Source organism: Lissotriton helveticus, chromosome 7, assembly GCF_964261635.1.
Source record: "Lissotriton helveticus chromosome 7, aLisHel1.1, whole genome shotgun sequence".
NCBI classification, from domain to species: domain Eukaryota; kingdom Metazoa; phylum Chordata; class Amphibia; order Caudata; family Salamandridae; genus Lissotriton; species Lissotriton helveticus.
This window is the reverse complement of record NC_136068.1, coordinates 1,842,501,140-1,842,522,323: the sequence shown is the minus strand read 5'-3', so window position 1 is coordinate 1,842,522,323 and position 21,184 is coordinate 1,842,501,140.

Genomic DNA, 21,184 nt, shown 5'->3' with positions numbered 1-21,184 from the left:
ATAATCATTTCTTCGCCATGAGGGCACTCCCTGACAAACTTCGGGGGCCAATCTTTTTCCGCTAACAGGATGTCATAGCCTTTTGAGAGGTTATCCCAAAATAGACCCCTTATTTTCCTAGTCTTATCTCCCTCTATACGCAGTGTTATTTCGTATATATTATGAGGTTCGCTAACTCTGGTGTCGGCAGTTTCCACTTGAATGTATTCATTCGTGTCCACGGTCTCCAGATGACTCATCAGGATCTTGCGAGCTATGCTGATTTCGGCTGCACTGTCTAGCATTGTCTGTGCCCACTCCCCGTTTTTCAGCTGTGTCCTCAGTATTCTCGGCATGGTTGATTACTCTAATACTGGCTACCTTATTTTTGGAAATTGTAATGTTTTACTTTGAGCAGGTTCCTTGTCTTTGGACTTGGTGTGCTCTCCTGGTTCTGACCGTCCTCTTCTCTCCGATTTCTGCGAAAAAGATCAAGAGGGGCGTGTATCAATACTTTGATATCTATCAGGCTTTTTCAAGCTATCCCTATTTCTAAGGTTATATCTTTTCTCAGAGGCTCCCTCTGGGGAGGCTGGTGTTCTCGAGTCAGAGTCCTTTCCCTCCGTCGAGGAGACCTTCCTCTGGACTGGAAAACTTTTTCTTTGGGAGTGGATTGTTTATTTCCATCCCAGCTCTTTTTAGGAGTGTTTTAATTATTTTTAATAAATAATTTTTCAGGATTTTCGAGTAGTTGGGGTTTTACTGGTTTCCCACCCAAACTGTCTCTACCTAATTCTTCATAACATTTTTCTATAATTCTGGCAAGCTCAATTGGTTGATCTGTTATATCTGTTTCCTTCAATTTCTGGCGGATCGCCACAGATGCTGCTTCTCCTTTTATATTGGCTAATAATATAGCCGAGACCTGCTTGAAGTCTTTCAGTAATTTCATACCAAGAGTTAAAGCAGGTTCATGACCGTATTCATTCTGAATCTGTTTTAGCACATCTGGTATTACCGCCAGAGACGGAACACCATGTGTTTTTGTGTAAATGGAAACAAAAACTGTACCCCAAGTGTCACAGTCCTCCACATGTGGTGCGACCCCCATTGGAAGGCAGATTGTCAGAATTCTGTGTTTCTCAATAGGGGTAGTATTCGGAAATACTGCCTCTATTTGAGTAATGTTCTGCGCTAACCAGAAAGGAATTTGTTCCCGTTTTATGGGTGTTTTACCAAGACATGATTGTATGTTCTGTGGTGTAATTTTATTTGTGTTCCCCTGATGAGGGGTCAGCTGTGGAACATTAACAGCTGTTTGGACTGTTGCAGTCCGCATTACATATTGGACTAGTTGTCTATATATTTTAATTAATGTTTTTAGCTGTGCTAAAAGTTCTTCTTTTTACATGTTTGCAATGTCCGGATGTGGTGTGTAGCTGGCTAGAACCGGCCACGTTGCTCCTGGTCTACCTAGTGGACCGAGCCTGGTGATGTGATCATTGTGTTTTAGGGCGCCTTTAAACCAGAGCAGGTGCTCTTGGTATTTTAATGGGATTTCAATCTCCTCAAAATGAGCGTACTCATCTGGTGGATCCTCTATTTTGTAATAGTGGAACTCGTGTGTTGCAGCGTTTGCCGCTAGAAATTTTATCCAAGAATAGAATACCTCTGTCTGCCGATATTAGTGTGCCTCTATCAGGAATACGACTGTGCCACCTTGTGTGGTCAGTCCATTTTTTATAAGTTTTAACGTTATAGTTTTTCTTATGTTGACCGGGATAATTATTGCACCCGGTTCATAAATTCCTGTAACATCGGGACCCTGCTGAGTGGCATTTACTGCGGCGTCAGCGGTTCTGTTGCCTTCTATTGACATTGTATAATGAAAGTTTCATGCAGAGCAGGTCTCCAAGGAGACAAAGATTAGGTGCACAATATTTTGGAACACTGTATCCTTCAACGTTGAATAAACCTGAAGCTTTACATAGGAATCTCTTCCTACTAAGTTCGGGCGGATTTTAACCTTTCACCCACTCCAGACGTCTATTGGAGTATTTACGGGAGAAAGGGTCTGTGTGAAAAAGCACGACTGAGTTACTCTAACGTCTTGCGTTAGTTTTATCGCCTTACCAACGTTGGGCGCCATGTAGTGTAGTTCCTATTTTCCCTATAGGCCCTGCGCATTGGAATAACATAAACAGCAGTGTAGACGTAGAAGTGCGGTCTTCCAGGTCTCTACTGACTAGGTTAGACTTAATTGGGTTTGTAACAACTAGCTCAGAGGTCACTGGAAACTTTCTTGACTGAATAGGAAGTGATCAGCTTCCCTGGCTCAGACAAGAAGGGATTCAGTTTTCCAACAACCGCATAAACATGACAACTTTGCCCCTTAGAATTAAGAGTCAATCTCTAGAGTCGTGTGAAACAATAGACAGCTATTTCACTCAGTCAGTTGTACAAGAATTACTTTCACCAGGATGCAGAGAATAGAGAGACGGGCGTTTTCAATAAAAGGTAATATTTATTGAACAGTCTTTCTTCTCATGCAAGAGAAATGAATTGCCACAATTGCAAGACTTGGTATTATAAAAAGTGCGTACAGTAAAAGGAGTATTGTGAAATAATACTGTAAAAGCATTGATATGGTTTCGTAGCCATACGATAGTTAAAATGAATAAAATATATACATTCATATATACATTTGACTAACGTCCTCAACTGGTGCTTCTAACTACGCCTACCCCGGTGTACCTGACCTAAGCCTAATACATGGGAGGGAGTAAATAAGTAGCAGTTTAAGTTAAGTTCAGTTTTGCCAAGGGTTTGCTCCAAGAATTCTCTCTAAGGGTTTAGTCAACACCATACCTCTGGAATAGAATGTTGGAGGTCTGGTATCTCCTCTCAGGACTCGATATTCCATTCACCCGCAAGGGTAGGCTGGAAACGCCGGAGATGGATTTTCTCGGCAGGAGAAAAGACAGCGTCTTTCTCAGCGCGTCAAGGAGGAGGAGGGGCAGCGTCCGTGGGCTTCTTGCATCTGCTGGTCTCTGCAAAGGACAGCTGTTCTGCTCCTGTATTCCCCACCACCATCGCATTTGCTTAAGGCAACGTTGGTATTATTTATACCTGAAAGGTGCCTTGTTTGATGTAAGTTTTTGGACATAGGACGTCAATAAAGATGTCACTAAGAACTGGTCGTTCTTACAGTGCTCATTAGAGTTCTATTACTAATGAAAACAAAGCAAGCGGGGCTTTCCCAGGTTGCTGGGGGTTTTATCTGTTGAAAGAACTCGGTGTGTAATCTAGGAATCTAAGATAGTGGCTTCTGCTGTGTCATGTACTGTAATGAGCTGCAGAGACGAGTTTCTGAAATATGGCTCTGATCGTTTATGCCATTATAGGGGTATGAATTGATTATAGCTGTATAGGGGCATAAGGTCACAATATTGATCGGGGTCCTAGATAAAACACAACAGAACAGCGGAGATGACAAAAGGCGACATAAATTCAGCTTTCCGATTGTTTCCAGTCCACCAGGAGGATTGGGGCCTCCTGGGTATCCATTTCAATGGCAAATGGTACGTGGACAGAGTATTACTGATGGGCTGCTCTATGTCTTATGCGCATTATTTGAATGTTTCAGCACGTTCTTACAGTGGGTGTTTTCCAGGCGCACGGGTCAACAGTTGATGACGCATTATCTGGATAACTTTTTCTTTGTCAGCACCTCAGACTCCACAGAATGCCAGGCAGCACTGGACAGCTTCAAAGAGATCATGAGGCAACTTGGAGTGCCTTTGTCACTGGAAAAGACAATGGGGCCCTGCACAACCCTTTCTTTTTCAGGCATTGAGCTGGATTCACAAGTGATGGAGGCACGTTAGCCAAGGGATAAAAAGCATCAGATGCTGGGGCTGCTGGAGGCCATGCTGGCCAGAGACAAAGTCACAGTTCGCGAGATTCAGGTGTTGCTGTGACACCTTAACTTTGCTTGCAGGGTAGTAAGAGTAGGGAGGACGTTTTGCAGACGACTGGGTAGGGCATTGATAGGAAAGAGACCTTCACATCACCATGTCCGACTATCAGCAGGAGTGAGGGAGGATTTGAGGATGTGAACGTTTTTCTTACAGGACTTTAAAGGCATTCCTTTGGCACAGGAAGAAGGCATGGTATGGGCTGTCCAAATTTTTTCAGATGCCACTGGCAGCATGGGCTCTGACCTCTACTGGCAGGCAACGTGGTGTGCTGAACAGTGGTAATAATAAACAAAGGAAGGGAGGGAGAGGGAATAGTGGATTCTGTCTCCCCTGGCAATATTCATAAACAAAAGGAATCCACTAAGTGGAGTTCGGTTGTGAGGCATTTTGAACCTTGACTATAAGTACCCTTATCCGCCAGCCGAAGACTAATTACATTTTTTTTCAGTACTTACGTGCCAGGTATCTTTTAATTTTTTCACCTTCACCTCACCACTCACATTATTTACCCACACACACCAACACATAGTTCACAGATAGTGCTCCTACGTAGCCGTGAGTCGTAGCACGCCGCATCCCGTAGAGGTTTGCGAAGACCCCGATGATGAAGCATGACACCAAGGGGCCTGTTGGTGTGTGAGGGGTATTTAAACAACACTGGTTGCTCCCCACCATTGTGGTAACAACCGAACTCCACTTAGTGGATTCCTTTTGTTTATGAAAAGTGCTGAACAGTGGCCCAGTGAGTGGGGGGGGGGGGGAATACAGCTTTCCTGGATTTTTTATTCCCCTGGTAGTGGCGGTGACATAAGAAAGTAACTTTCAAGGTCGACAATATGGCAGTAGTGGAGATTGTAAATCGGCAGTCCGCTAGGGATGAGCATGTATTGAAGCTGCTGAGGGGGTTTGTTTTGGGCTGCTTGCGCTATGACATTGCTTTTCGTGCTGTACACGTGCCAGGTGTGGACAATGACATAGCGGATGCCTTGTCTCGTTCACAGTAGAGGAGATTCTGTGGGCTAGCCAAGGATGCAGACAAGACCCCGACGCCATGCCACATCAGTTTTGGTACATAGGCAACACCAGATACTACCGCTGGTGTTAGGGTCCCTGGCGCCCTCCACGAGGTCGGCATATAGTTTAGCCTGGCAGGAAGTCTTGAATTCTGGGGCACGACGGCAGGTTTCTCTGGAGCAAAGGCAAGAGGACGTGATACAGTTCATGTTAGACATGATTGGTAAAGGGCTCTCTAGAGTTACCATTTCCGGCAAGCTGGCTGGGATTGCTTTTGTGGGGAAACTTTTATGGGGCTCTGCTCCATCTGCGGGAGGACTGGGGTTGCAAATGTTAGAAGGGTGGGCCAGAGATCAAGGGTCGGCTGGGCACCTGCGTCTGCAATTGTCTTGGTATCTGCTCAGCAGAATACTAAGAGTTTTGTCCTCAGTATGTGCGGGTGGGTTTGAGGTGAGTCTTTTCTCCACATTAATGGTGTGGATGTTTTTTGGGGCCTTCCGAGTGTCGGAATTGTTGGGACTGAAACACATGGGGGGTCTTGCATGGGGAGACCGGGTTTTTGGCTTCGTAAGTCAAAGACAGAGCAGTGCGGCGTGGAAAAATGGGTATCAATGCAAGCAGCAGACCCCCTTTAACTTGTCCTTGCAGCTGGGAGGCCCGGTGGAGGGAGCTTTCGGGTAGACAGGAAGGGCTGGTCTTCACACACAAGGATGGGCGTGGAGTGCCAGCTCTTCAGTTATTGTCAGTTTTACGTAAAGCACTGGCAGCGCTAGGTCTGGACAGCAAAGGATTTGGGACACATTCCTTCAGGAATGGGGCAGCATCTGAAGCCAGGAAAAGGGGCTTGGGGAGGGGGGACATTATGAGGTTGGGAAGATGGTCTTCGGACTGTTATCAGAGATGTGCTCGGGGCGCTGCAGGGGGGATATAGTGTGGTTATGTGTTTTCCTTTGTTCACACAGTTTTTCTGTTTCAGGTTCGGTTGCGGGCCCCCTCGCCAGGGAAATGAACATATGAATAGTGGGACATTCATTTGTGAAGTGGGCCCAGGTTCAAGCACGGGGCCAGTTATTTTGGTGAGAATTTGGGTTTCAATAAAGATTTATTCAATCAATCAATCAATACATTTATAGAGCGCGCTACTCACCCGCGAGGGTCTCAAGGCGCTGAGGGGAGAGGGGGGGCCGCTACTGCTCGAATAGCCAGGTCTTGAGGTGTTTCCTGAAGGTGAGATGGTCCTGGGTTAGTCGTAGGTGTGCGGGGAGGGAGTTAAAAGTCTTGGCGGCCAGGTAGGAGAACGATTTTCCTCCGGTGGTGGCTCTGCAAATCCGTGGGACAGTTGCGAGGGTGAGGTTGGCAGAGCGGAGCTGGATGGTAGGAGTGTAGAACGAGAGGGGTTGTTGAGGTATTCGGCCCCCATGTCGGGGAGCGCTTTGTGTGCGTGGGTGAGAAGCCTGAACGTGATCCTCTTGCTGACGGGGAGCCAGTGCAGATTTCTCAGGTGGGCAGATAGGTGGCTGTGGCATGGGATGTCGATGATGAGTCGTGCGGAGGCGTTCTGTATGCGCTTGAGTCGTTTCTGAAGTTTGGCTATGGTCCTAGGTAGAGGGCGTTCCCTTAGTCCAGTCGTCTGGTGACGAGGGCCTGGGTGACCGTCTTTCTGGTTTCTGTGGGGATCCACCGGAAGATCTTTCGGAGCATGCGCAGGGTGTTGAAGCATGAGGATGAGATGGCGTTGACTTGTTTGGTCATCGTGAGGGAGGAGTCCAGGATGAATCCCAGGCTGCGTGCGTGGTCCGTGGGTGTCGGTGCGGGTCCTAGCGCTGTGGGCCACCAGGAGTCGTCCCAGGCAGATGGGGATTGTCCGAGGATGAGGACCTCCGTCTTGTCTGAGTTCAGTTTCAGCCGACTGAGCTTCATCCATTCCGCGACGTCTTTCATTCCTTCCTGGATGTTGGTTTTGGCAGTGGATGGGTCTTTGGTGAGGGAGAGTATCAGCTGGGTGTCGTCGGCGTAGGAGATGATGTTGAGGTTGTGTTCGCGTGCGATGGCAGCGAGGGGGCTCATGTAGATATTGAAGAGGGTTGGGCTGAGCGAGGAGCCTTGGGGTATGCCGCAGATGATCTTGGTGGCCATGGAGCGGAACGGCGGGAGGCGGACTCTCTGGGTTCTTTTGGAGAGGAACGAGGTGATCCAGTCCAATGCTTTTCCTTGGATCCCAGTGTTGTGGAGGCGGGTTATTAGGGTGCGGTGGCAGGCGGTATCAAAGGCAGCTGAGAGGTCTAGGAGGATGAGGGTGGTTGTCTCGTCGTTGTCCATCAGAGTCCTGATGTCGTCGGTTGCTGCAATGAGGGCTGTCTCGGTGCTGTGGTTGGCTCAAAATCCCGATTGGGATGGGTCGAGCGAGTTGTTTGCCTCGAGGAATGCAGTCAGCTGTTTATTGACGATCTTCTCAATGACTTTAGCCGGGAAGGGAAGAAGAGAGATGAGGCGGAAGTTCTTGAGGTCTTTAGGGTCAGCTGTGGGTTTTTTCAGAAGGGCGTTGATCTCTGCGTGCTTCCAGCTCTCTGGGAAGGTGGCTGATGCGAAGGAGTTGTTTGTGATGGAGGTGGGATGCGATGATGGTGTCAGCTTTGTTGTAGATGTGATGGGGGCATGGGTCAGAGGAAAAGCCAGAGTGGATGGTGTTCATGACGTGGGTGGTGTCTTCTGTGCTGATGGGGGTCCAGTCGCTTAGGGTGGTGGTGGGGGTCGTTGGTTTGGTGACTGGAGGCGGAGTCTGGGCATCAAAGCTGTTGTGTATATCTGCGATCTTGCGGTAGAAGAACGTGGCGAGGGAGTTGCAGAGATCTTGCGACGGTGTGATGTCGTTGTTGCTGGCGCTGGGGTTGGAGAGCTCTTTTACGATGCTGAAGAGTTCCTTGCTGTTGTGGGTGTTGTTGTCCAGTCGCTCTTTGAATGATGTCCTTTTAGGTGGTGCGGATCAGCTGGTGGTGTTCGCGAGTGGCGTTCTTGAGGGCTGTCATGTTTTCCGTCGTCCGTTCGTGGCGCCAGGTTTTTTCGAGAGTCCTGCATGATTTCTTTGAGCCTTTGAGGGCGTCGGTGAACCATGTGGTTTTCCTGTTGCTGGTCTTGCCTGGGGGGTTTTTCAGTGGAGCAAGGTCGTCGGCGCAGTTAGTGAGCCACTGTGCGAGATTGTGAGCTGCATCGTTGGTGTCAGCTGGTGGGTTCTGGCTCAGTGATGTGGTTAGCTGGTCTCTGGTGACTTTGCTCCAGCATCTGCAGGGGATCTGTAGCGTGCGGTAGTGGGATGTAGTCTTCTTGTAGGTAAAATGGATGCAGATGTAGTCGGTCCAGTGCAGTCCGGTGGAGTGGCTGAAGGAGACGTGGTTGCGAGCGGAAAAGATGGGGTCCAGCATGTGGCCGGCGTAGTGGGTGGGGGTGTTCACCAGTTGCTTGAGTCCGAGGTTGGCGAGGTTGTCGAGCAGGGTGGTGGTGTTGTTGTCTTTGTTGTTCTCCAGGTGGAAGTTCAGGTCCCCTAGGAGGATGTATTCTGGTGAGGTTAGTGCATGCGGGCTGACAAAGTTGGTGATGGTTTCACTGAATTGTGTGCGCGGGCCCGGGGGTCTGTAGATGAGGGTTCCTCTGAGTGTGGTTTTGGGGTCGGTGTGGATCTGGATGTGTAGGTGTTCGGCGGTGGAGAGTGTGTCTTCGGCGTTGGTCGTGACGCTGATGGTGTTCCTGTAGATGATGACGATTCCTCCTCCGGTTTGGTTGACGCGGTCCTTCCAGGTGATCTTGTAGCCGTCCAGGATGTCTATGGAGATGTCGGGGCCGAGGAGGCGTTCATCCAGGTTTCCGTGAGGAAGCCGACGTCCGGTGCTGTTGTGTCGAGGAGGTCCCAGAGTTCGATGGCTGGCTTGTGGACGGAGCGGGTGTTGAGGAGGATGCACTTGAGGAGGTTGTTGTTGATGTTAGGTCCGGCGGGCGGGGTGCAGGATCGGAGGCAGGTGAATTTGCAGGCTAGGCAGGTGAAGGGTCCGTGGGTGCGTTTCGGGGTGGCTCGGTAGCAGGCAGATGGTCGTCCGGTGTTGAGAGCGCTGAGGGCGGCAGTGTCGTATCTCAGTCGGGTACTCTGGCTCCGGCGATGGCCAGGTGTTCTGGCGCTGGGCGCGGTCCAGGCGTGGACGGACGCAGACGGGCTTGCCTTTGGCGCTGCGCAGCCTCCATATGAGGGGTGGTGGGAGGGAGGAGCAGCTGGGAGGTGGGAGCGGGGTGGCGAATGGGACAGCGGGGGGTGGGGCCACAGGCGCGCAGCGGTGGGAAGGTGACACAGAAGGCAAAAACGGGGGCCGGGGGGCGAGGACACAAAGGGCACAACAGTTGCAGTAAATAAAGGCAACAAGAGAAACAAAGAGGCAACAGGAACGGCGGAGGACGAACGCAGGAGCAAGCACAGGCAAAGGCAAGGGCAAGGCCGACCTCGGAGGGGGAGAGGCGGTCTAGTTTACGGCAGAAGCGGGGAGGTCAGCGTCACAGGAGGACTGTGGTGCAGCTGGGGGGCGACCTACCTGAGGACAGGGTCATGGGTCACCCAATGTTTTTTGGAAAGGGCGGGGCATGCTTTGGAGGGAACTTTTGCATTCTTTCAATGGTATGTTGGTGGCTGGTAGGTACCTCGACATTTTGTTGATTCACCTGGGGGGAAATGACATGGTTAGGGAGAAGGGTTTGGTCCTTATGAGAAGCATGAAGTAGGACCTGGCCCTGTTGAAGAGCCAGTGGTCCGGTTGCTCCATTATTTAGACACAATTTGTTCCGCGCAGGGTGTGGAGAGGTGCCATCAACCCGGGGGCGGTGGATAGGGGCCAGGAGAAAACTGAATTCAGAGATGGTGCGTTATTGCAGAGAGTTGGGTTTTTCCAGGATTGCCCATCAGGAGATTAAGTTTGACACAGTGGAATTTTTTAGAGGTGATGGAGTCCATTTATCCCGTCTGGGAATGGGCTTGTATTTGCTGGAGATCAGGGAAGTACTGGTGAGGATGTTGAATGTACAGAGCCGTTAAGGGCACACTCCTGTCCAGGGCAGGGAGTACAGAAAAAAGGGGAGGCGGCATCACTGCCTATGCTCCTGCTTTTTCCTGGGTGGCGTGGTTATTATTAATATTATTTATTATTAATTGGGTTTTATAAAGCGCCAACAACCCGGAGGCCTCGTAGCGCTGTGTATAGTCAGACTGTTAAAAAAAATGAGGAGGATTAAAAGAACAGACTGTTAAAAAATGAGGAGGATTAAAAGAACAGGTGGGTTTTTAGTTCCTTCCGAAATTTTAAAAGGTTGGGTTCACTGCGAAGGGAGATGGGCAAGGAATTCCATGATTTTGCGGCGTTCCAAGAGAAGGAGCGTCCGCCCCATCTGGTGCGTCTGATTTTGTTAACAGTAGCTAGGGAAGCTGTGCTAGATCGCAAAGCTCTGTGGGGGAGGTAGGGGTTTGCTAAGGAACAAATCATAGTTGGAGCGGTCTTCCACATGGCTTTGTGCATAATACACATGGATTTGAATAGCACTCTGGCCTTAATAGGAAGCCAATGCAGTTTCCTCAGAGCCGCTGTGCCTGATTCCCGTTGATTTAGGCCTAGTAAAAGACGGGCGGCAGCGTTTTGGGTCACCTGCATCTTTCTTATTGTGGCGGTGGGAGCCCCTAAATATAGGGAGTTCCCATAGTCCAACCGGGACAATATAATGGCTTGCACCATTATTCTGCGGGCTTCGAAGGGGAGAAGTGGTAGCACTTTCCTCAGCATACGCATGAGCCCAAAACAAGTGGCGGACAGAATGGTAGCTTGTTGCAAAAAGCTGAGATTTGCGTCCAACCAGATGCCCAAACTCTTTATATGGGGCTTTGGTTGGGGCGGGGGACCCATACATGGGGGCCAGTCCATCATAGGGCTAGGGATGGTCGGATTGCCTAACATCATGAGCTCCGTTTTCTCGCCGTTTAATTTCAAATGCGAGGCAGCCATCCACTGGGCGACCGCTACCAGGCAATTACTTAAATTCAAACGGGAAGAGTCAGATTGATTCATAGACACAACTAATTGTGTATCGTCGGCATAGGTCACTATGTCTACGCCGAACGAGTGCACTATATCAGCAAGAGGCTGCATATAAATATTAAAAAGGGTAGGGCTCAAGGCAGAGCCCTGAGGCACGCCTTGATCCAAGGGCCAGATTTTTGAGTGGGTGGTGCCCTCGACAACCTCGAAAGAGCGATTTTCCAGAAAAGACTGGAGCCAATGCATGGATTTCCCAGAAATGCCCATTTGGTAGAGGCGATGTAGGAGGATGCTGGTGTTAACAGTGTCGAAGGCGGCACTAAGGTCGAGCAACATAATTGCCGTGGTGCCGCCTTGATCCATTTGTTTCCTAGCCAGCTCAGTTACCGACAAAAGAGCCGCCTCAGTTCCCAACTTGGGACGGAAGCCTGCTTGGGAATCATGAAGTAGATGATAATTTTCTAGGAATTGAGTGATAGATACATTAATATGTTTTTCTAAAAGTTTGCTGACCCACGGGAGAAGAGAAATAGGACGGTAATTGGCTATGTTCTCAGGGTCCAAGGTTGGCTTTTTCAGTAGTTCCCTAACTTGTGCACGTTTCCAGGCAGTGGGCACTGAACCAGTAGTGATAGAGGCATTCAGAATATTGAGGATGACAGGTTTGATGGTGTCCTTGACCTTTACTAGCTGACAGGGGGGGGCAGGATCCGTGGGAGACCCAGATTTAATTTTCAGCATGAGAGCCTCGAGAGCTTCCTCATTTAGCAGCGGAAACTCATCTAGTTTGTGAGTCACGGTACTTGGTAAAGTAGTTCCTTCGTCCTGGATAAAATTGGGAGGGTTAAAAACAGATGCGATTTCTGTATTTTATTATGAAAATATTCCGCTTGACTATCGCAGCGAGTCTGGGCTTTGCTAGGGTCAATGGGAGTCGGAGGGATATCAATAAGAAATTTAGCTATCTGAAAAATGTCTCTAGATGAATTGGAGGCAGTAGCAATTTTTTCCTCGAAGTACAAGGTTTTGGTGCATCTGATTTCTGTTTTATATTTTTTGATAGCTTCAAGATGGATGGTTTTGTCTATATTGCTACGGGAAATTCTCCAGTTCCTTTCAAGCTTCCTACATACCCTTTTTAAATCTTTAAGTTGGGGAGTGTACCAAGGCGATACCTTTGATTTGGTCTTTTCTTTAAGGGCTTTAATGGGTGCGATAGAGTCCAGGGATGTGTGCATCCAATTAATGTAATTCTCATACTGAGAAGTCGGGTCTGTCTCGATTTGGGAGGGAGCCGAGGAGAGAGAGTTGGCCCATTGATCCGAGGAGATTTTCGACCAATCTCTCCCTAATACAGTGGTGCGATGGGGAGCCTGGAGTGGCATGGCTGGCATCCACTGTATAGGTATCAAAAAGTGGTCCGTCCATGTGAGGGGCAAGGGGGTCCCTACCTCCAGTCTATGGTCATTACTGAAGATCCCATCTAGGAGATGGCCCTTTTCGTGTGTGGGTTCAAAGCCCTTCTGTATGATCTGGAGATCCGCCAGACTGTCCAGGAGCGCCCTGGCCAAAGAGTTATTAGGGTCATCTAGATGAATATTGATGTCTCCTAATAAAGAAAAGTAGGGTTTATTGACTACCGACTCTGCGATAGTAGAATGGAGTGAGTCCAGAAATTCTCCCATTTGATTAGGGGGGCGATAAATAAGGGCGCCGGAGAATGAGACTGTAGGTGAGAAATCCAATGTGAAAAACATACTCTCACAATTGGAGATTGCGGCCGGAGTGGTCCTACAAAGGTAATGATTTTTGAAGAGAATGCCTAAGCCTCCTCCTCTACCTTCCGGCCTGTCCACCCTCTGCAGTATATATCCCAGTTGCATGAGGGAGATAATGTCTGGGTCAGACGTATCTTTTAGCCACGTTTCTGTCACAAATATAGCGTCAGGGCTAGTCTCTTCTAAAAGAAGTGACATTTGCACTGCGTGTTTGGTAAGTGACCGACAGTTTAAGAGGAAAATTTTATAAGTTTTGGCAGGATGCAAGTTACCTTCATGGCTTGAAAGTAGGAACTTGCAGTGGGAACAAGTTCCAGTAGTGGTGTTGGGATGGATAGAGTGCCGACAGTTGTCATTAATTGGTGGCATTAAGTTTTTTAGTGAGATGGCATCATACCGCCTAAGTGTACTGCAGTCTGTTCCGCATTGAGCAGGGGGGTGGCCCCTGGTCCCGTCCGGTCGCGGACGGGCGCAGACGGGCTTGCCTTTGGCGCGCCTTCGGAGCGCCGCCGGCGCGCCCGCTGCGCCTGCCCGCTGCGCCCGCCCGCTGCGCGGACGGGTGGGTCTGATGTTTTTATCCACTGTGAGGGGAGGGAGGAGGGTGGGATAAGCGATCATCTAGACCGCGATCCTTCCCCTACCCAAGATGGCGCCTAAAGTCAATTCAGTGCCTAGCGCCCGATAACAGCGGCGCTCTATCAGCTGGGCAGGAGGGGGGCAGCCGTGGGCGACGTAAATCTCGCACCAAGGTAGGGCTGATTAAAAGCTGTCCATTAAGATATATATACAGTTTTTAAAAGCAAGTTATTCGTAATCAATAACAAGCAATGCAATTTTTAAACAAGTTATTTGTAGTCAATAACAAGCAAAGTTGGCCAGATTGGCAGAGGTTTTTAGTTAAATGTTGAAAGTGTTGTGGGCAGGGCCAGGGAAAGGTTAGGCAGGTAGGCTAGACTAGAGGTTAGGTAGTTACAGTTGCAGAAAAACAGGTAGGGGGTAGGTTTTTCTTAGAGGGCAGGAGTTTGGAAATGCCATACTGCGTAATGGGATTGTTATGGAATGTTATGTAATGTTATGTTATCGGCAGGGTGTGGGATTTATGTGGGGATCTTAGGGGTGGGGGGGAAGGTGGAGGATCAGTTATTTTATGTATAGTGAGGTTTTAGTTCATGAGGCAATGGCCAAGGTTGGACATTGGGATATGCACCTATTTTCAATAAAGTGGCCTTTTTTGTCGTAATTTGACAACGATTAGATTAAGCATTATCAGAAGACATGCTGTATTATCAACTATCGTAACAATTTAGTCGACTCCATTTTGTATTTGCGGCAGTCATTTTGTCTGTCACATGCTGCCATGTGCTCACCGTGTGTTTTGTCCTACTTCCTTGTTAACTGCACTCAAAATCTGCCCAGCAACAGGCCATATTTAGTATCTTCTGTATTGGCGCATGCCCAGTAGTGTCCACAGCTGTTAGTGATTAGTTTCAGATAGGAATGTGTTTTCGAGGGTTTCGAGAACCGTTAACTCCGCCCACTCATTGATTGTGTCTCCAATATGCCCTTATATGTACATAAAATTCGTACTTGTACTTGTACCGCCTACTTTTTGAAACCCCTGTATATGTATAAAAGGGGTCATGTGCTTTAGTTCGGTGTGCTACTCCATACAATACTGAAGGGTGTCGTGTGGACTGTAGTACCACCTCCGGAGGTTAATAAATTATACTTTTCTATTTTCCAGTTTCTGTGCCAACTTCTTCCTATGGTCTGAGGACTTTTGCAGAGAAGGGCGAACCCCTTGCACTAGTAGTAAGCATGGGCGGATTTTGCGGATCCACGATTCGCGGATTTGCGTATTCACGGATCGTGGATCCGCAAAATCCGCGGATTTTGCGGATCGGCGGATTTGGGGGGGGGCTTCGATGCCAGGATCATCGTGCCAGATTGAACCCTGCCCTTCATATTTATTCAAGAAGACGCCACCGTTTTGTGCCATACCTCTACTCAACTGGAGTACTTTCTACTAGGTAATCAGTAAGTGCTACCTCGTTGGGTAGATGTATAGTGCTTTTACTACATTACAGCTGCCTAAAGTGCCAGAGAGTTGTCTACAGCGACCAGGTGTGTGTTATTATGCAATCGCGCCGAGGGGCGCAGGGGTCCCGTGAGTGAGCTGTCATAGTGGGTAAATGGCGGGAAGACGGTGCACACCACGAGTGTGTGGGCGGGGCCAAACGGACGGGGCTTCCATGCGAGTGCACATGCCTCTTGTGTGCATTAAAGGTCAGAGACCGATCAGAGCAGCAGATAAAGATACAGGTACTGGAGCGACTTTCTGGGAAGGGAAGTGTAATTTTCTCTCATTCTCATAGATGAGCACTAACAATGACTGTCTTTTGTGAGAGACATCCTGCGGACAATATTAATCAATAACTATAATGGGTGGTCAAAGTAATGCACCTTCATGTTAAAGGCTATAGCTAGAAAGGAAGTTTCCTATTGTACCCTTCATTACAAAGCAGCGAGGGATGTCTGCCTCCCTGAAGTTAAAGTATATGCACCCCATATCCTAATCCCTTGTTGCATCTCAGATGCAATATTTGTGCAGCATCTAAAATGTGACCAGAGAATATAGTTGTGTGCATCAATGAACGTACCAATAATGGCATTCAGAAGGATTTGTAGAATATCTGACCATTGATATTTAGGAGGCAGGGATTCCGTTTACAAACCATTCCAAATGCCTTCACATACAGTAACAGTCCACTTCCGGTCTTAGGACCTGGCTACCCCTCCAATCATTCACTAACGGTATCTTTGCCTCTGTACAGCACTCGACTGCCTGCCGGGTAAGTTTGTAAGTCTGTGCTATGACAGTACCACTTACATACACGAAAGCCGTCCCTGCCCCCGTCCTTGCCCTCAAATTCACAGAATGCCAAGATGGCGACTCCTTATCTTGAAAAAAGCAGATAAAGATACAGAAGCTCCTGGCCACAGGAACAGCATGAGGATTGCGCTCGTGAAAGTCAAGGATGCAAAGGCCTCTGCCCAGCATCACAGCTGATTTGCGATGGTATATTAGGGAAGAAGGCACATCTGCCTAGCCTTGACAACGCTCACGATTGTTTTTGGGCCAATGAATGAGTCACTGAATTTAAGCCTCAAGTATGGCAGAATGAACCCTGCCCTTCATATTTATTCAAGAAGACGCCACCGTTTTGTGCCTTAAGTAACTAATTTACGATGGCGCCGGCAAGCTGCCAGCGCCATCCTAAAATAGTTACTAAATTAGCTTCAACAGGAAGCTCTAATAGATAAAATAAAGCAGGCGCTCGATGACCTGCTTTATCTTATCTATTAGAGCTTCCTGTTGAAGCTAATTTAGTAACTATCTTAGGATGGCGCTGGCAGCTTGCCGGCGCCATCGTAAATTAGTTACAACAGGCCAGGCAGGCTTGAACTTTTGCCCCCAGAATCCGCCGCTCGCGGATTGCGGATTTTCGGTAAATTCGCGAGAGTTCGAGGATCGCGGATTTACCGAAAATTCGCAAAATCCGCGAGCGTAGCGGATTTTGCGCTCATGCTTAACTAGTAGGCCTTGCTGAGGTTTACTTCTAAAAATTGGCGCCCGACATGTGGGGCTCATCGGAGACTCGGATGCCCGAAGTAGTGGTCGAGACGAAGGACTGGAATCTCGCTGCGGACGTGATCACTGCCAGAAGAGACCTGAGTCTCGGCATCCAAGGCGCTCTTTCCTTTTTTTTCCGATCTGACCATCCAGGTGGTGCCGGTCCTCGACTGAGATCTCTTCTGTCGACTCGCCGTGCAGTGGCCGTTTGGTCAAATTTAGAACTTGGCAGTTGCAATCTGGACACCCTGTGATTGGTAAGAACCGCTGTGCGGTACTTGCTGTGGGTTTTGGAAGCCTGGGAGTGGCATGGCAGTTTTAGGATACGCTTGCTGTGGCAATTTGATTTAGTAGACTAGTCATGATTTGTATGATTTGGAATTGGATATATGCGGTGCGTGCAACACATATAGGCAGGTAATGAGGAGACTTTTCTCACATTGTATTAAAGATACCGTAAGTGCTACTTTCATTATAGTACTGCATATTTTGCATTATTTTTGGCATGCCTGCTCTTAGCGCACTTCGTAGGTTGTGCTGCTTTTGTAGAGATAACCGGTTAAGACTTGAGGAATCGCAACCGGCTCCCCCAGAGGGGACGCCTAATAGGGATATGTACATTAAATATGGTATTTCTTCTATAATGTACAGCACATTATGGAATAAATACAGTTGTGCGGATCCAGAGTTAAGTTGGCCAATGCATGGGTCATTTGATTCGCGAAAAATTGAGTATGTGGAACAGTGTATGTTTGAGCAGAAATCCAGACAAGATATGTTTGAATGTATACGAATGTGGGTAAAAGTACGTGAACGAGAGAGACGTGAGCAAGCTCTGATTGAGAAAGAGCAGCGAAAGAGTGTGTATGAAAAAGCGCAAGAATTGAGAAGGAAAGAAGTGAAAGAATTGGAAGAAGACAGGAGAAGGAACGCAGATTACAGATATCTGGCCAATATGCTGTACGGCAACCTCTCTATCCTGTCCTTAATAAACCACAAGATGATTTTTTGTTGTTAGATCGTCCTCCACCTCCGTGTGCCGTTCCGTCCGCTCCGTCTGGCGAAGATGAGGATTCCGATTCGGACCAAACGAAACGAGGCACTCGCTCTATGATGTCCGTCGATCGTGCGGCTGAACTTACAAAGATCGCTCGTCAAGCACTTTGTGATACTGTCACTGGGCCCGATTCACAGAACTAACTAAGACAAAATCCTAAACTTACTCCTTTTGGTATTCACAGAAGTTAGGATTTTGTCTTAAGTTTGTCTTAAGACAGACTTAAGACAGACTTAAGTTAGGATTTTGTCTTAAGTCTGTCTTAAGTCTGTCTTAAGACAAAATCCTAACTTCTGTGAATACCAAAAGGAGTACGTTTAGGATTTTGTCTTAAGTTATTTCTGTGAATCGGCCCCACTGTTTCTAATATCTTAGATAGTTTAAACGGGTGGCAGGAAAAGGAGCAACTATATTTTACGGAGTACTTTGCTGGAGAAATTGTTGAGATCTTTCGGAAAGTTTCTGGTGTTTTAGAACCTGATGATGTAGCAGCCGATTGTAAGCAAATGTGTGATGGTCTTTTTACTCTCCCCCAGGTGGCTGATGCGATAAGGCGGTTGATCAAAGTACGGACTGAGGTGCTTCGTATGCAAGAGGAGAAAAGCAAAGCAGATGTAGATGCACGGACGGGTTCGACCGACGGGAAGCAATCATCTATCTTTGGAACAGATAAGACCACGATAGTGCATGCGAAGCCTATGCGAGAGGCAGCACCTTTATATGTTCCTCCTAAAGGAACGGGTACAAGTGATGATAAGTCTTCTGTTGAATGAATGAATGAATGAATGAAATGTGATTTGTATAGCGCAAACTTAGCCCAGCGGGCATCAAGGCGCATTTCAGTATATACATTCATACAGAATAAAAATGAGATTAGTGATAGACCTGAGAGAAGAGCCAAGTCTTCAAAAGTTTCCGGAATATCGCCAGAGAGGGCTGGACAGAGAGTTCGGGAGGGAGGCTGTTCCACAATTTAGGGGCCAAGACAGAGAATGCTCGTCCACCCCATCTAGCCTTCTTGAATCTGGGAGTAGCGAGCAGATTTCGCGAGGATGACCGCAAGGGTCTGTTAGGGGCATAAGGACTAACAAGAGTCCTTATACCTTCGGGGGCAGATCCAAACACCGCCCTGTGGGTCAGACAAATAAGTTTGAAGGAAATCCTGGCATGCATTGGGAGCCAATGGAGGTCCTTCCTGGCTTGTGTTGCCGATGAAAGCCTAGGCAGCATAAGGGCCATCCTGGCTGCAGAATTTTGGACCATCTGAAGCCGATGTAAGGATTTCTTATTTATGCCCCCATATAGCGCATTACAGTAGTCGAGCCTGGAAGATACCAGGGCGACTGTGGCCTGCTTGCGAGCGTCAGGTGACAGAAAGGGGGCAATTTATTTTAGCATGCGGATGGTATTGCAGCAGATGGATACAGTTTTGTTGACCTGAAGGTCGAAGGAGAGGGCCGAGTCAAAGAGGACACCCAGGTTTCTAGCCGAGTTGGAAGGTTTAGGGCAGTCACCTAGGGAGGGGGGCCACCAGTCTTTGGACCAGATGTCATGGTTACCTCCAAAGACCAGCACCTCTGTTTTCTCCACATTGAGCTTGAGGTAGTTGCGTACCATCCATTGCGACACTGCCTCCATACAAGATCGAAATTTGAAGGCAGGCGCTGTTGATGCTAAAGGTTATTTTATTTATAATTGGGTGTACACTCCCTGGAATAGGGCAGATGTAATGGCACTTAAGACAGCATTGCCTGACCCGTGGAAAAATCCAGCCGCTTTCTATGAGGAAGTTGAGGGTGCTCTTAACTCTTGCACTATGACTTTGGCTGATATCGATTTATTTTTTGGGCTAATATTACCGCCTGATATGTGGTGGTCTGTGCGTAAAGTTGATGATCGCGCAGCTTATGGGGCGCTATTGAAAGAGATAGAGGCGGAAGACGAGGAGAGGGAACCAGCGAAAAAGCCATGTCAGTTGATTTTAGATCTTCCAGCTGCGATACTAGCTAAATTAAAAACGATTATTCCCCCTAAAAAGATTGATTGGACTATTTTAGCATCATGTAAGCAAAAGGCAGATGAATTGGTTTCAGACTTCTTTACGCGTTTTGAAGAAGCCTTTCATGATTTCAGTGGCCAGTCGCTAACGGACGATATGGGCCGACATTTGTTTGTGGATAAATATGTTACGAATTTATTGCCAGGAGTGGCTAGCGGGTTAAAATCTAGTGATAGCTCTTGGACTACTTCTTCTCTGGCATCTCTCCTGACGATGGCTCAATATTATGAGCGTCAGGAATTAGATGCGAAGGGTAGTCAGGATAAGAAGTCTAAGGAATTAACAACAAAGGTTATGTTATCTCAAGTTTATGGTCCACCTTCTAGAGGTAATGATAGAGGCGGACGAGGATTTTATGGTTCTTCCTACACTCGCTCAAATTTGGCTGTTGATCAATGCGCGTATTGTAGGAAATTTGGCCACTGGGCAGATGAGTGTCTACTGTTGCACTCACAGCGCTATGCCCGTGGTCGGGGACAAATGAGAAATCACGTGGGGTATTCAGGGCCCAGAGGAAATACGAACGATCACACTAGGTTTGATTCTAATGCACGAGTACCGAACGGGATCAATACTTTTGACAGACGTAATCAATATCAAATGTCTGATTATGTGCAGCCTGACTTACATGATTCTGCTTATGCATAGGATTGCCTAGGATGGGGTAAGGAATCAGTTGAAGTTCCAGTAGATCAGAGGGGTCCTTATGTTACAGCCCATGTTTTGGGTTCTACTGATCAGTTTCTGGTTGATACAGGAGCTACTCGTAGCGCTCTGTCTAAACAATTGGTTCCAAGGGCTCCCCTGTCTGCCTTAACGATCACATCGATAGGGTTCGATGGAACACCTTCCCTTAGCCCATTGTCACAACCACTTGCATTCCATGTTGATAAATTCACTGCTCCATGCCCGTTTTTGCTTTCCCCAAATACACCAGATAATATTGTGGGTCTTGATATGCTCAAGCATTTCAGAGCTACAATACGATGTTCCCCCGAAGGAGTACGTGTGATTTTGAATGATAACTACCCTGTAATGGAAAGAGCTTGTCTTGTTAAAGAACATACTGCATTAGCCTCCCTCCCTGAAACTTTGTGGGTTACTTCAGATACTGATGTGGGGCAGATGGTTATCCCACAGGTGCAAATTAGTGTAAAGGAGGGAGCTGTGTTACCACATTTGCCTCAATATAGAATTTCACAGGAGTGTGAGGAGGCACTCACACGAATTGTACAAGATCTTATTGAAGTTGGGGTTGTTGAGGAAGTTCCATTTAATGTTTGTAACAGTCCGATTCTCCCTATTTTGAAAAAAGATACTGACACTAGAATTGATCAATTCCTAATTGATTTACGAGAGGTAAATAAGATAGTGATGCCACAATACCGGGTGGTTTCTGACATCACAACACTTCTTACTCTAGTTCCTCCAACTGCAACTACGTTCTCTGTTATAGACTTGAAGAATGCTTTCTTCTCGATCCCTATTCATCCTGATAGCCAATATTTGTTCGGTTTCACTTTGAATAATCGATCGTATATATTTTGTAGAGTTCCTCAACGCTATATCGAGAGTCCTAGTATTTATAGCCAAGTATTGAAAAGACAACTAGATTCTTTTGTTC